The sequence below is a fragment of the Theobroma cacao genome, chromosome 3 (assembly GCF_000208745.1).
Source record: "Theobroma cacao cultivar B97-61/B2 chromosome 3, Criollo_cocoa_genome_V2, whole genome shotgun sequence".
Lineage (NCBI taxonomy): Eukaryota > Viridiplantae > Streptophyta > Magnoliopsida > Malvales > Malvaceae > Theobroma > Theobroma cacao.
Window position 1 is genome coordinate 2,171,100 of NC_030852.1, and position 13,162 is coordinate 2,184,261.

General features: G+C 31.6%; 1 long non-coding RNA gene across 1 annotated transcript; it reads right to left on the bottom strand.

Moving 5' to 3' along the window:
- Positions 351 to 4,819, bottom strand: LOC108661246. The gene is made up of 3 exons (XR_001926994.1): positions 4,696 to 4,819; positions 4,426 to 4,579; positions 351 to 569 (listed from the first exon to the last, which is right to left on the bottom strand). It is a non-coding gene; the product is annotated as an uncharacterized LOC108661246 (long non-coding RNA).

The following is a 13,162-nucleotide window of genomic DNA, read 5'->3' on the forward strand; positions in this document are numbered from 1 at the left end:
ACCAAATCATAAAATTGGTGTTGAAAAAATATCAATCGATTCACAATATGTGAACTTGACTTTATGATTATCTTATCAAACTATACGAAATTCTGACATATGATCAATCTATGCTCTTTATAAATCAATCTTTTTGATTTTAAGATTGTCTTATCGACCTCTACCGAATTCTATTATTTAGTTTAACTTCAAAAGGGACAAAAAAAGAAGAAGAAGCAATTACTGTCATCATGCTGTTTTAGAATTTTTTTTAAAAATTTTGAACAAGAAATATTTAGATATTATTTTTTAAATAAAAAAATTATGTATTAATTAATAAATTAAATATTCTAATGTACCATGCTGTTTTAAGATGCTTATTATTTGTATTTAATTTTGATTTGTTGATGACGATGATGATCAGCCACAACCGAAGGGTGGCTGGTGGGAGCTACCAAGAGTCTCGTCATGAGCACCAAAGAGGAGACATTCGGCCCGCCACTTGAACCAGTAGCTTTCAATTTCCCATGCTGGTTGGGCCCCATCTTTAAAGCTTCCTTTGACCATCAAATTGCTCTCTCAACTCTCAACTATGATTCCATCACGCCACGATTTTTGTTCCAACCAAAAAGAAAGAATCAAAATTAAGTCTAAATTAAAAATGTTATCCAATGTGAAATGGAAGTGTTTGTTGGTTCCCAAAATTATTGATTTATTTATATTATATTTTGTAATTCGTCTTAATTCATTTTAAAATAATTTTTATAATGATTTTTCGTTCATAAAATTAAAATAACTAGTTACAATTTAATTAGCGATTAATGATTGATACAAGATTTTAAACAAAAATAAATTTATATATATTAAATTATATATATATAATAATAAAAAAATTAATATTTAAATTAAAAAATAACAACCATCACCCTACCTCCACTTTCGATCTGCCCTTATTAACGATAACTTTCGTCTCAACAACCCAACTTGAAAATTACTTAATTTATAACAATTTAAATACAACAACCAAGAAAGTGTGGAAAGCAAAAGTAACAATCTAAATTGTTTGCTCATCACTTTCCCAACTATGTATTTCCAACACGAGAGTCACACTTCCATGGAAATCATATTTTCTTAGAAGTAGAAGGGAAGACTGGAAAAACTTTGGTCTAAAATAGCAAGAAGGCAAATCGCATTTGACTATTTGATTTAAAAAACCTAGTGATGTTTCATAGATTCTCGACAGATATTGGAGCAATCATATTCTAAGTTTTAATTGTTTACCATGATATAAATTAACAAAGCATTGTCTTTATTTTTTTCAATAATGAGAAACACCGATCAAATTGTTGGTTGCACTTGAGCATATGACTCATTGATTGATACATGATATTTTACTTAAAGAGTAGGGTTCGAATCCTTTTTATTCAATTATTAAAAAAAAATCAAGTTATTGGTCAAAATAAACAAAAAAAAAATGGTAGTCAAAATGATTGAATTTCTCATTAATTAGTACATCTCAGACTTCTCAACTCTCACACGTGATAAATGATAGACACTTTGTTCTTGAAAATAGACATAATATTTAAAAAAACTACTAAGTTGTTAAAACAAATTTAAATAATTTTTATTTTTTATTATATTAGTTAAATTTTTATATTTTTATTTTGAATTAATTAAGTTTATAATTAAGAGTTGACTGCTTGTTAACAATTAAAATACCAATTCTCATTTTATATTCATGTGATATTGATATGAATAGGAAAAAATTTTACGTGTCATGTTACTATATCACATTAGTATATTAAGTTATTATCCATTATGATATGTCAACATGTCACATTAATATCATGTGACATAAAATGATAAATAATATTTTAATTAATAATAATTAATCAACCGTTAGCTATAAAGATTTATTTAATTCAAAATAAAAATATAAATATTTGATTGAATGCAATAAAAAAATAAAAATTGATTTGAATATTTCTAAATAGTTTGAAAATCTATTTTTAAGAACTATACCTTGCAAATATAATTTTCCTTTTGGGTGCATATTAGTATTTCCTTTTTGAGAAATAAAACCATAAGTATTTCATCGATTTATTAGAATGAACATTAAATCGATCAAACCAAGATATCTAGAAAGAAACTACTATGATGAAAAGAAGATGAGTTAGATGAAAAACACGGCATCGTATATGATATGTTTGATCTTCAAAATATTTAATTTATCCCGTGAATATTAGAGTTAATAACAAGAGTTTCACATGATTAGATAAAGACCGTATGAACCCTTTGAATTATGAAAAAAATATTAATATTAATATAAAAAAATTAAATTATTTAAAAAATTATACACTATCAATACATAAACAAATTTAAATAATAAACACATGTTAATTGAATTATATAAAACAAATCATTAACTTAAAACATAATTATTGATATGTGAGGATTTCTCTAAAAATTCATAATTACTTGAATGGAAAATTTTATAAATTTTAATCAGGCAAAGGTCAACCGACAATCTTCCATTGACAGCCATGGAATTTATAAAATATAATAATTAATTTGTGTGGAAGAAACTGGCTGGCTTTATTGAGGTTGTAGTGGAGAGAGGTTGACTTGTGATAAAAGTCACGTGTAAAATAAGTAGTCCGTGGAAATTGGGCTTAGTATTAAAAATTTGACGGTCAATTAGGTTCAATTACCATTGGACCCCAAAATTGGAGTTGGAACTTGGAAGTCAATGGGCTAAAGGAAAACAAAAGCCTTAACGCTTGGTTTGCAAAGCTTCGTCAAGTTGCCCAATATAGAAGCGGGAGACAGACTAATTATTGGTAGTTTGGTACTAGAGCGGTGCCATGCTTTGCATGGGTGTCGTTTTTTTTTTATAAAAAAATAATTTTAAATAATATAATATTATAAATAAAATAAAAATAATAAAAGAGTAATTTTAAATTTGAAAAAAATTATCTATAATAGTAATAATAATAAATTAAAGATAATTAATTTTAAATNAAATTAAAGATTAATTATTTTAAAATATCGATATTTTAAAAATATTTTCCCATGTCTTACTAAGTAAAACTTTTTATTTAAATAATTTTTAGTTTTTAAAAACATTGATTTTTATATCTTAATCAATGTTAATATTAATTAATGATATTTTGTTAATTAGGATGATTCTAATAGTGAAATAAAATTAAAATTAAGAAAATTTAGTATATTGAAAATCATTATTCATAAGCTACATAATTTATATGGGTAGCCAAATAAAAAAAAAAGCTACATAATTTATATAATAAAATTATTAAAATAAATGAATATTTTTTTAAAGTCAAAATAAAATGAATATTAATTACACTTATTAAAATTTTCTTAATTTTAAGGATGAAGTTTTGTAAATTATCTTCAATTTTAATTACTACCTTTTTAAGTTATGACTTTGTAATTATTTAGAATTAATCCACCTTGTGAAAATAATTTTGGGATCCCCCAATAATTTTAGTAAGTCATTACTAATTTTATTCAATTAATTGTTTTATTTTTTTATTACTTATAAAAAAATAGTTTCATTTTTTTATTCTTATCCTTTTTAAAGTAATTTCATAAATTTAATTCATGCATAAAAAAATTTATATAAGTAAAATAAATTGGATAAGCCTAAAGTTGAATCGGTTTAGGCTTAAGTGAATCTGACCCACCTCTTCTTTTTCTTCTTTTTGTATCCATAAAATGACATAGCTTGGGTTTTCTTATAAAATCTTAACCTAACCTTAGCGGGCCACCCCTTTTTCTCAACATGACCCTATTGGTTACAGGCCTTACACTTAACGTTTGGCTTGTACAAGTAGTATCACTTTGTGTGATTTGTTTTCTTGCAATATGAACAGGGAGGAAACTCTATTTTTTGTTCCCTTTTTTTCCTATCCCTATTTTTCTTCTTTTTTTCTTTTTTGTCATTTCCAGATTTCTTCTGGCCACCACTATTTTTTTTTTTTTGCATACTTGGTCACTAAGGCTGCCTCAACATGAGTTTCTTGCCTTAATGCCCTTCTTTGTTCTTGAGCTTGAAGGGCATTCAACAACTCAGTTGTAGAAATAGCTCCTAGATCACTAAAATCCTTTAGGGAAGATATTTTCCCTTTAAATTTCTCTGGCAAACTAATTAGCAGCTTATTTACTATCATTTTCTCAAACACATTCTCACCAAAAAGCCTTAACCTATTCACAACCTTAAAAACTTTTTTAGAACAATCTTGGACTAGTTCATCATCCCCCATTTTCAGTTCAAACTCCCTCAGAGATTCAGAGCTTGAAAGTGTCTAGTTTTATCACTCCCATGAAATTTTTCTTTCAATTTATCTCAAGGCTTTATAGTTCATGATTCTAGTAAAAATGGAATCTGAAACAACTGAATGAAAACATGAAAAGGATTTGTACCTTTTAGCAACCTCCTCATTATATTGCTTGAGCTGAGTGATGGTTGGATTAGTTACCCTTAACACAGGGGGATCTCCACCAGATTGATGATCTCCTATAAGTCAAGCTCTCAGATAAGCTAGCATCTTGATCACCCAAATGGGATAATTTTGACCTGAAAAAAATTGGAGGAGCAGTAACATTGAAGCTTGAAGACACCATTGAAGAAATAAACAGAGCAAAGAAAACACAACAGTGAGATGAGACCCAGAATAGATAAAAAATTCATACTAAAGCATTTTACAATCCCTTAACACCATTGAGAAGCTTTGATACCATGATAAAATATATTAAAATTTAATAAAGGAATGAAACTTTCATCAAAGAAGAAGAACTAAAGAAGAACCAGAGAGGATTTTTTTGGAAAGGAGATAACTTTTATAACAAAAAAATGCCTTTTTATATGAAAGCCAATTTACAGGAGCAAAAACGACATAGTAGCAAGATAACAATCTACATTAAAAATAGAAATAGAACGTGAAAATAGCTGCTAGAATATTGCTATTTCCAACATGCAACAAACCAGTGGTTTGAGGCCACTTGGCATTTACAATCTCAAGGCAAGAAAGAAAAAAACAACCATAGTTGGAAAATAAAGCAAATGACATAGCAAGCATGTGTCTAACATGACTCAAAACAAAAATGAAAAAACAAGCATGTGATAGGCACATGCCTTGTCACTTTACCAACAAAAATTAAACATCTGTCGTGCCAAACTCAGTAACACAAGTCTTCATTCTAACACACTTCCTGAAGATCTGTATTGCAAATCCCAATCTTGGATCTCAGTTCTTCAAACCTTTCTCTATTAAACCCTTTGGTAAATAAGTCAGCTAGCTGGTCAGCAGTGCAGCAGTACTCTATAGATCTCTCACCATTTTTAACAACATCTTTAATAACATGAAACTTGATTTTGATATGTTTAGTTCTCCCATGATAGATAGGATTGTGAGCCATAGTAATAGTAGACTTGTTCTCCACCCAAAGTGTGGTTGAGTCTTTAATATTAATCTTCAAATTTAGTAAAATCTTTCTAAGCCACAAAGCTTGATTTGCAGTAGATGCTACTATAATGTATTCTGCCTTTGTAGAAGATTGAGGTACAGTTTCCTGCTTTTTTGAGTTCAAGCAAAAATAGCACCACCAAAGGAAAAAAATATCTAGTGGTATTCTTGGAATCTTCTATACTCCCACCCTAATCACTTTCACAAAACCCTTGAAGATCTTGTTTATCAGACTTGCAAAATTTCAAACCAAAACTTAGAGTTCCTCTAATGTACATGAGTACCGTTTTAGTTGCAACTAGATGATTCTCTGATGGCTTTTACATGAACCTTGCTAAAAAGCTAATTGCATACATGATGTCTGGTTTGGTTGTAGAGAGATAGGAAAGAATTCCAATAAGTTTTCTGTATAAAGCAACATCTATTTCAGCACCTCTATCAGGTTTGCTTAATTTGCTCCCAAAGACTAAAAGAGTTGTAGTAGCTTTACAATTCTCCATTTTGAACTTCTTTAGCAATTTTGAGGCATATTTCTTCTGATGCACCAGTATATAATTAGTTTTCTAACTAATTTGCAAACCAAGGAAGTAGGTCATCTTACCATCATCACTCATATCAAATTCAGCCTTAAGCTTGGTGTTGAATTTAGTCACAACACCATTATCAGGTCCAATAATCAATAAATCATCTACATATAAAGAAATAATCAATTGCATAGCACCATTAGAGCTCTTTACATATAAAGTATGATGACTTTCATTGCGTATGAACTTCTCATTTCTAAGAAAGCCATCTATCTTTTCATACTAGGCTCTCGGAGCTTGTTTCAAGCCACAGAGTGCCTTAGTCAGCTTACACACCTCGTCTTCCTGTCCAGGTTCCACAAAACTTTTTATTTGTTTTATGAATATGTCTTCTGAGATAAGTCCATTTAAAAAAGCATATTTTATATTTAGATGCCAAATACCCCAGTTTTCTTTTACAGCAATAGCTATAAGCAAACTTATAGTGTCGTGTTTAGCAACTGGTGCAAACGTCTCAAAGTAATCTATACCATAAGTTTGAGAGAAACCTTTCACTACTAACTTGGCTTTGAGCTTGTTTATTGTTCCATCAGAATTGTGTTTGGTTCTGAACACCCATTTGACACCAATAACCTTCTGCTCTGGTGGTCTGTCAACAAGGATCCAAGTTTGATTTTTCTTTATCATTGACATTTCAACCTTCATAGCCTATCTCTACTTGTTAACTGTAGCAGCTTCAGCATAAGATCCAGGTTTTGTAATTGTAGCATAACACTTGGAATAAATGTCCTGTAGGGACCTAGTTCCTCTTACAAGAGGTTAATCAACATTATCATCCCATTCTACAATCACTTAAAGCTCAGAAAGATTATTAGCAGTAGGTGCTAGATTTTTTATGTTTTCAACAGTGTTAGAATCCTAGTTCCACTTCATATTTTCATCAAGCACAACATCCCTACAAATAAATGGCTTCAAAGTTTTAACATTCAGTAGCCTATACCCTTTTGAAGTTTCATTGTCCCCACATGTATTGTAGCGACTGATTTATCATCTAGCTTTGTTCTCCTTATATATGGGACCTTTGCATAGTAAATACACCTAAACACCTTCAAATGATCCACAGTTAGTTTGACATCCAGTAAGGCTTCATAAGGAGTTTTACTTGACAAAGCTTTGGTTAATGCTAAGTTAAGTAAATAATTGGCAGTGTTAACTGCTTCTGCCCATAGAGTTTTTGGTAAGCCTTTTTCATATAGTAGACACCTTGCCATTGCCATTAGAGTCTTGTTTTTCCTTTTTGACACCCCATTTTACTGAGAACTATAGTTGACTGTTTGTTAATGCACAATCCCAAATTTACTCAAATTCATTTTAAACTCCTTTGCTGTATATCAGTCCCATTATCACTCCTCAAAATCTTTATTCTCAAGCTCATCTGATTTTCTACCAGTGTTTTAAACTTTATAAACACCCCTAATGCAACAAATTTTTGCTTGAGAAACTATGCCTAACTAAATCTAGTAAGGTCATCAATAAAGAAAATAGAATGCCTGCTACCATTGAGAGATGCAGTCTTCATTAGTCCTCCAAGATCAGTGTGAAGCAGCTGCAGTTTTTGTGTTGCATACCAACTTCCAGTTTTGGGAAATGGCTCACGTTTTTGCCTACCAAACTGACAGATATCATAGACCTTATTTGACTTGGTGATCCTTGGTAAGCTAACAACCATGTCATTTGAAGCCATTTGCATAAGTGAACCATAGCTCACATGGCCAAACCTGTTGTGCCATAGTGCTGCATTAGTCAAGGTGTATTTATAAGTTGCATGATTCACTTTCATCCAATCCAGGGGAAAACACTTGTTCCTCATGCCAACTGTCAACAATTCAATTCCAACAGAATCCTTCATAGCGCAAGCTTTGTCCCTGAAGGTTAACTTATAACCATCATCCACAAGTTGACCAACATTAAGAGGATTTTGGCTAACCTCGAGAGCATAAAACACATTTGAAATAGTTTTCAAACCATTACTTGTTTGAACACCTACTATTGACCCCAGCAACCAACCCGTTTCTTTAAACCTTCGCTCCTTTAGTTGGCTCATGGTGCCTTTGCCTTTGTCGGCCTAAGCATTTCCTATAACGACTCCCTCTTTCTTTCCCTTTCCCCTTTCTTTTTGCCACAAATTTCTTCTCTTTCTAAAAAAACCTAGCCACCATTCTTCTTAAAGTGCAAGGTCTCATTCACTCTAAAAACTGTATAAATACCTCAAAATCTATCTTATCAGTATCATTCATCTCTTCCTAAAAAAAAAACATATTTTACTTTCTTTATCTCTTTAATTATCCGGTAATTTTATTTAGTAATTCTCATTTAATTTTAGTTTTGTTTGTATTCTTTATGCATTTGTGTTTTTTTCTTCTACAATAAGTGATTTGAAAAATAAATAATCTTTGCTAAATTGAATTTGGAATTGATTTATTTTGTATTTAATGTGTTATTTTTGATCTGGGCCTTTTTATTCTTTCAAAATGGGTTAGATTAAGGTTCAATGGGTGGTGATTTTGAAGGGATTAGATAGACTCTAGCTTCACATTATCGAGAGCTGAAGACTTTGTTGTCTGTTTTTTTTTTTTTGAGTGGTTTTTACTTTGCTTCCTAGCCTGTTGATGTTTTCTAGAGTAAGACTTAATTGAATCAAAGTCAAAGCAAACGTTGGTTTTAGTTGGCATAAAAAGAAAATACCACACATGCATCCTCAACAAATCAAATAATTCCAAACATATATCGAACACATGTCATTCAAAGAAAGCCACAATGTAGCCATACTTGGAAGCCCCTTTGGGGCTTCATTTTAAATATGTTATAGATATTTTCAAAATAAATGATTGTCTCTTTATATGAAAAGTTATTTTAACTCAAAGGTTATATCATATAAAGTGATATAGTATGATTATTAGATTGTAGGTGGGGCTTTTCTTATGAATAGTTATGTCTATTGGTAAAGTGACATATTTGGAAAAACACTTATAAATCCAAAGGTTATGAGACAATTAAAAAATACCAAAACTCAAAAGTTTGGATATGAAAAGCTATCTTTTCATATTATAGCTCAAAAGTTATGTCTTATGGAATGAATGATTGTCTTTTTATAAGGTGATTATTGGAACAATACCTTTATCCAATGACTGTGTTGATACACCAAAACAAATAAGACAAGTGCAGAAAAATCAAGAGAGATAAAAGTGTTATTTTTTGAAAATAAACATAAACACTTGAGTTCTCATTATCTATCAAAGGAATCAAAATTCCTTATAATTTACTTGCTGCAGAAAGTAGGCTTTGAGGCCGAACAACTTTGTAAACCCTCGAGTGTATCTAGAAGTTTACTTTCGTAAAGTGCAAGATGAAAGTAGATGTTGGTTTCATTGTATCTTTAAAGCTATTCGCATTATTTTTCTTTATATATTAAATGGTGGGGGCAAAATAAGTCCTAAAGATAGCATCTATTGAAAGGCTCGCTTTGAAATCAATTTTGCCGGTTCTTTGAATTCCATCTAAACCCTATTTGTACCATCAACTTAATTGTTTTTATATTTAAATCAAAGTTGGATTATTCAGAATATCCTTAAAGTAGTTTCGAAATTACTTTCACTATTTTTTTTATGATGAAGTAATCTTGCCACTAATTTCTTATTATTTTCAACGTAACTTATTACTTGTTTCTGTCGTAACGTGCGGGTTCGGGAATCCAATCGCCAGACGCGAGTGAAAACTCTAAAACTAGGAGTCGCCACCAATATTTTTACTAGGTGTGATTGGCCACCTATTGACTTGATTCTAATCGACGAAGCCTTAAATTAATTTTAAGTCCGTCGAAGAGAACCTTAAACTGGTCTACGATTTTCTAGATCTAGGCTCGGGAGTACGGTTACGTCCGGGAAAGGATTAGCACCCCCGGGACGCTCGTTCCATGAACGGTACCATTTTTTAGATTATCCGATAAGGCTTAAATTTTTTTAAGTTCATTATATTTCCTTAGTTATTATTCTTTTACTTTATCTCCTACTTAACCTAAAATGGAATGCAAATGTGAGGCAAGATGAAATGCATGGCGTGAGATAAAAATATGTCGGACGAATAACCTTTTATCGAGGACGTTCTCCCAGATCCGCCCATCATACTGGTGGGATCTGGGGTGTTCTCTTACCTAGGGAATTATCTGAGAAATTCGTCTTCGCAAATTCGACGAATAAATCCCATCATTGGGGTTATCATACGTTTTTATTTAAAAATAATATTTTCGTGAATATGAACTTATTACGAGCAAAAGCCTTTTTATTAAAGATGTTTCCCGAGCCCTCCCATCATACTGGTGGGACCCGGGGACATCTTTTCACCTAGAAAGTTTTTCGAGAGAAACTCACCTTCGCAAGATCTTCGAAAAATCCCATCATCGGGACTTATGCTCTCAAACAAAAATATCTTTATGCAATGATATGCATAATGCAATAGAAATATATGATATGCCTTTGAAGTTTATTTTTATTTTATTATATTTTTTATTTTTTCATAATATATTTTTTTATTTATTTAAAATTAAAAATCTCGAAATCTCAAAATCAATGCCTTCCCATCATACTGGTGGAGCCTTAATTCGGATCCCGAAACTAGAAAAAATAAGCCCGAGATTGTGGCTTCTCGCGTCCCAACTGATCATCCCATTATCGGTATTAAATTAAACAATTTTGTTGATAATTCTTTATCTTATCTTAATTTCATTCTCTCTTCATCTATATCCCTCTCCATTTTATATAAAACCTTTTTTTTTAATATATTTCATATTTTTGTTTCATTACATTTTAATTCTAATTCTTCCTAATTTATTCTCATCTATTTTTTAATTTTTAATTTTTGTTCTCTCTTAACATTTAATCATTTTTATATGTATCTTGTCTTTTTTATTCTACCTAATAATCTACTAAAACTGATTTGTCTTTATACCTAAACATTGGGCCCAGCACAACCACAAAATCAAAACCAAACAAAAAAAGTATACCTTCAGTGGGTTGACAGTAGCCCAACACAATTAGTCTGGCCCAATTGGTCTGCCTCTCAAAGCCTACCGTCTGGTCCCTGTCCAGCAGCCTGCCAAATGCCCAAAACGATGCCGTTTCACATACACCAACCCTAACTATTTAAACCTCTTTTTTTTTTTTTACCTTTTTTCTCATTTTCTCCTCTCACATTCTCCCTCTACCCGCCGGATTCTCTCTTCTCTCTCTAAAAAAAATCACTTTTCTCCTCTCTTCTCTCTCACCGACGCCTGCTCCTTTCTTCTCTCTCATCGACGCCTGCTCATCTCTTCTCTCTCTCTCTTTCTCTCTTTATACCCATCGACGACAGGACCCAAAGCTTCTCCTAACTGGTGGCAAACCCAACTTTTTTCCCCCTGACCGACGGTGAAATCTTTCCCTCTCTCCCTCACTGTTCCCCCCAAACCGGACCTCCCTAACCGACGACGTCGCTGGCTACCTTTTCCTCTCCCGTCGTCGATCGGCGACCCAAGATTCCCTTTTTATCGGTGCCACTCCAATCTCTCTCCCAACCACTGGTCGGTACTTTTTGTTTCTCCTTCACCGTTCTTTGATCGGCGACAAGCTCACCAACCGGATCTCCTATTGGCAGTCGAATCTTTCCTCTCCTATCGATACCGGCTACCAAGGTCGGACCTCTCTTCGCCTTTTTCTATCGTCGGTCGGCTCTCCCTCTTTGCCTTCTCTTACCTCCGATCGGCTTTAGCTCTAGATTTGTCCTCCCTGTAGCTGCTCGACGTTGCTGGGGTCGCTCCCTTCTTTTCGTCGGTAGCTAAGGCCCCGACTACCCACCGATGGCAGTGCAAGTACCCGTAAAAATCCAAAATAAAAAAAATCCCCCCCCAAAATCCGGTTACTCTCATTTTATTGTGTATTTTTGATTGATTTTTTTTTTTGTATTTTGTGGATGCATTTTTTCTGATTTGTGGATTATTGTGGCTGCTAGAAAACTAGGATTTCCTCTAGTTGCTGTTTTTGTGGTTTCTTGATTGCCTAAGGATTTTTTTAGGATTGCCGATTGTTGGGTTTTTTTTTTTATTTTTGCTCTTTTTTTTTTGGATTTTTTTGATTGCTTCGTTCCCTGCTTTCCGTTGCTACAGTGCCATTTTATACACTTGGCTTCTTTGGTCGAGTGTAGTGCTTCCACTACTTTGCCAAACGTGATTTTTTCGCGTCTGGCAAGAAGGATGGTGCCCGCACCCTGCCAGACGTACTACTTTTTTTTTAATTAATTAATTTTTAATTTTTATTTTTTTTTTGTTTATCTAAGAAAATTTACAGTGTCTACAGTTTCTACATTACTTTTATCATTGTATGGAGTGATATAATTTCTTGTAAGATAGTTTTATTTGTATTGTATCGGGAATGTGTTATTAGTTAGAATCAAACATCTAAAATGATGTAATACCAAAGTCAATTTAATAATTTCTCTTATTTTACATTTTTAATTACAATTACCATCCTTTTTTAAGCCAAAAATCAAACATGCCAGTTCATATCATTAGGGTGACACCATAAATGATAGGAATAATTAGTACCTCATTTAATTATATGTTTTAAAAACACTTATTTCCAACAAACACATTATTCAATTCAAATTTTCATTCATCTCTAAAAGTAGTGGTGAATCCAGGGTTTTGCATGAGAAGTGATTAAAGAGTAATTATAATGTATATATATATATATATATATATATATATATATATAAAGTTTTATACATATAATAAAGAAAATTAAAAATTAAAGAGTAGCAATTGTCACCACTCGCCACCACTTTGACTTCATCAGTATTTAGAAGTGATCGACAATTAAAATGACTGGATTACACAACTCAAAACACTATCTTAATGTGTGCTCATTGACGCTTATCCCTTGTATTCAAAATTAGATAAAACTAAGTATTGGAATTACTCTACTTTAAGTTAAATCAATTTAAGTTTAAATTCAGAAAGCCCAAATCTTGAATTTAATTTTAAAATTTAAAATAAAATTATAAAATAATAATTTAATTAACCTTGTAAAAGGTTTATAGATGCTAGTTAACGGAAGTCATATTATAAAAACGTTAAACTCA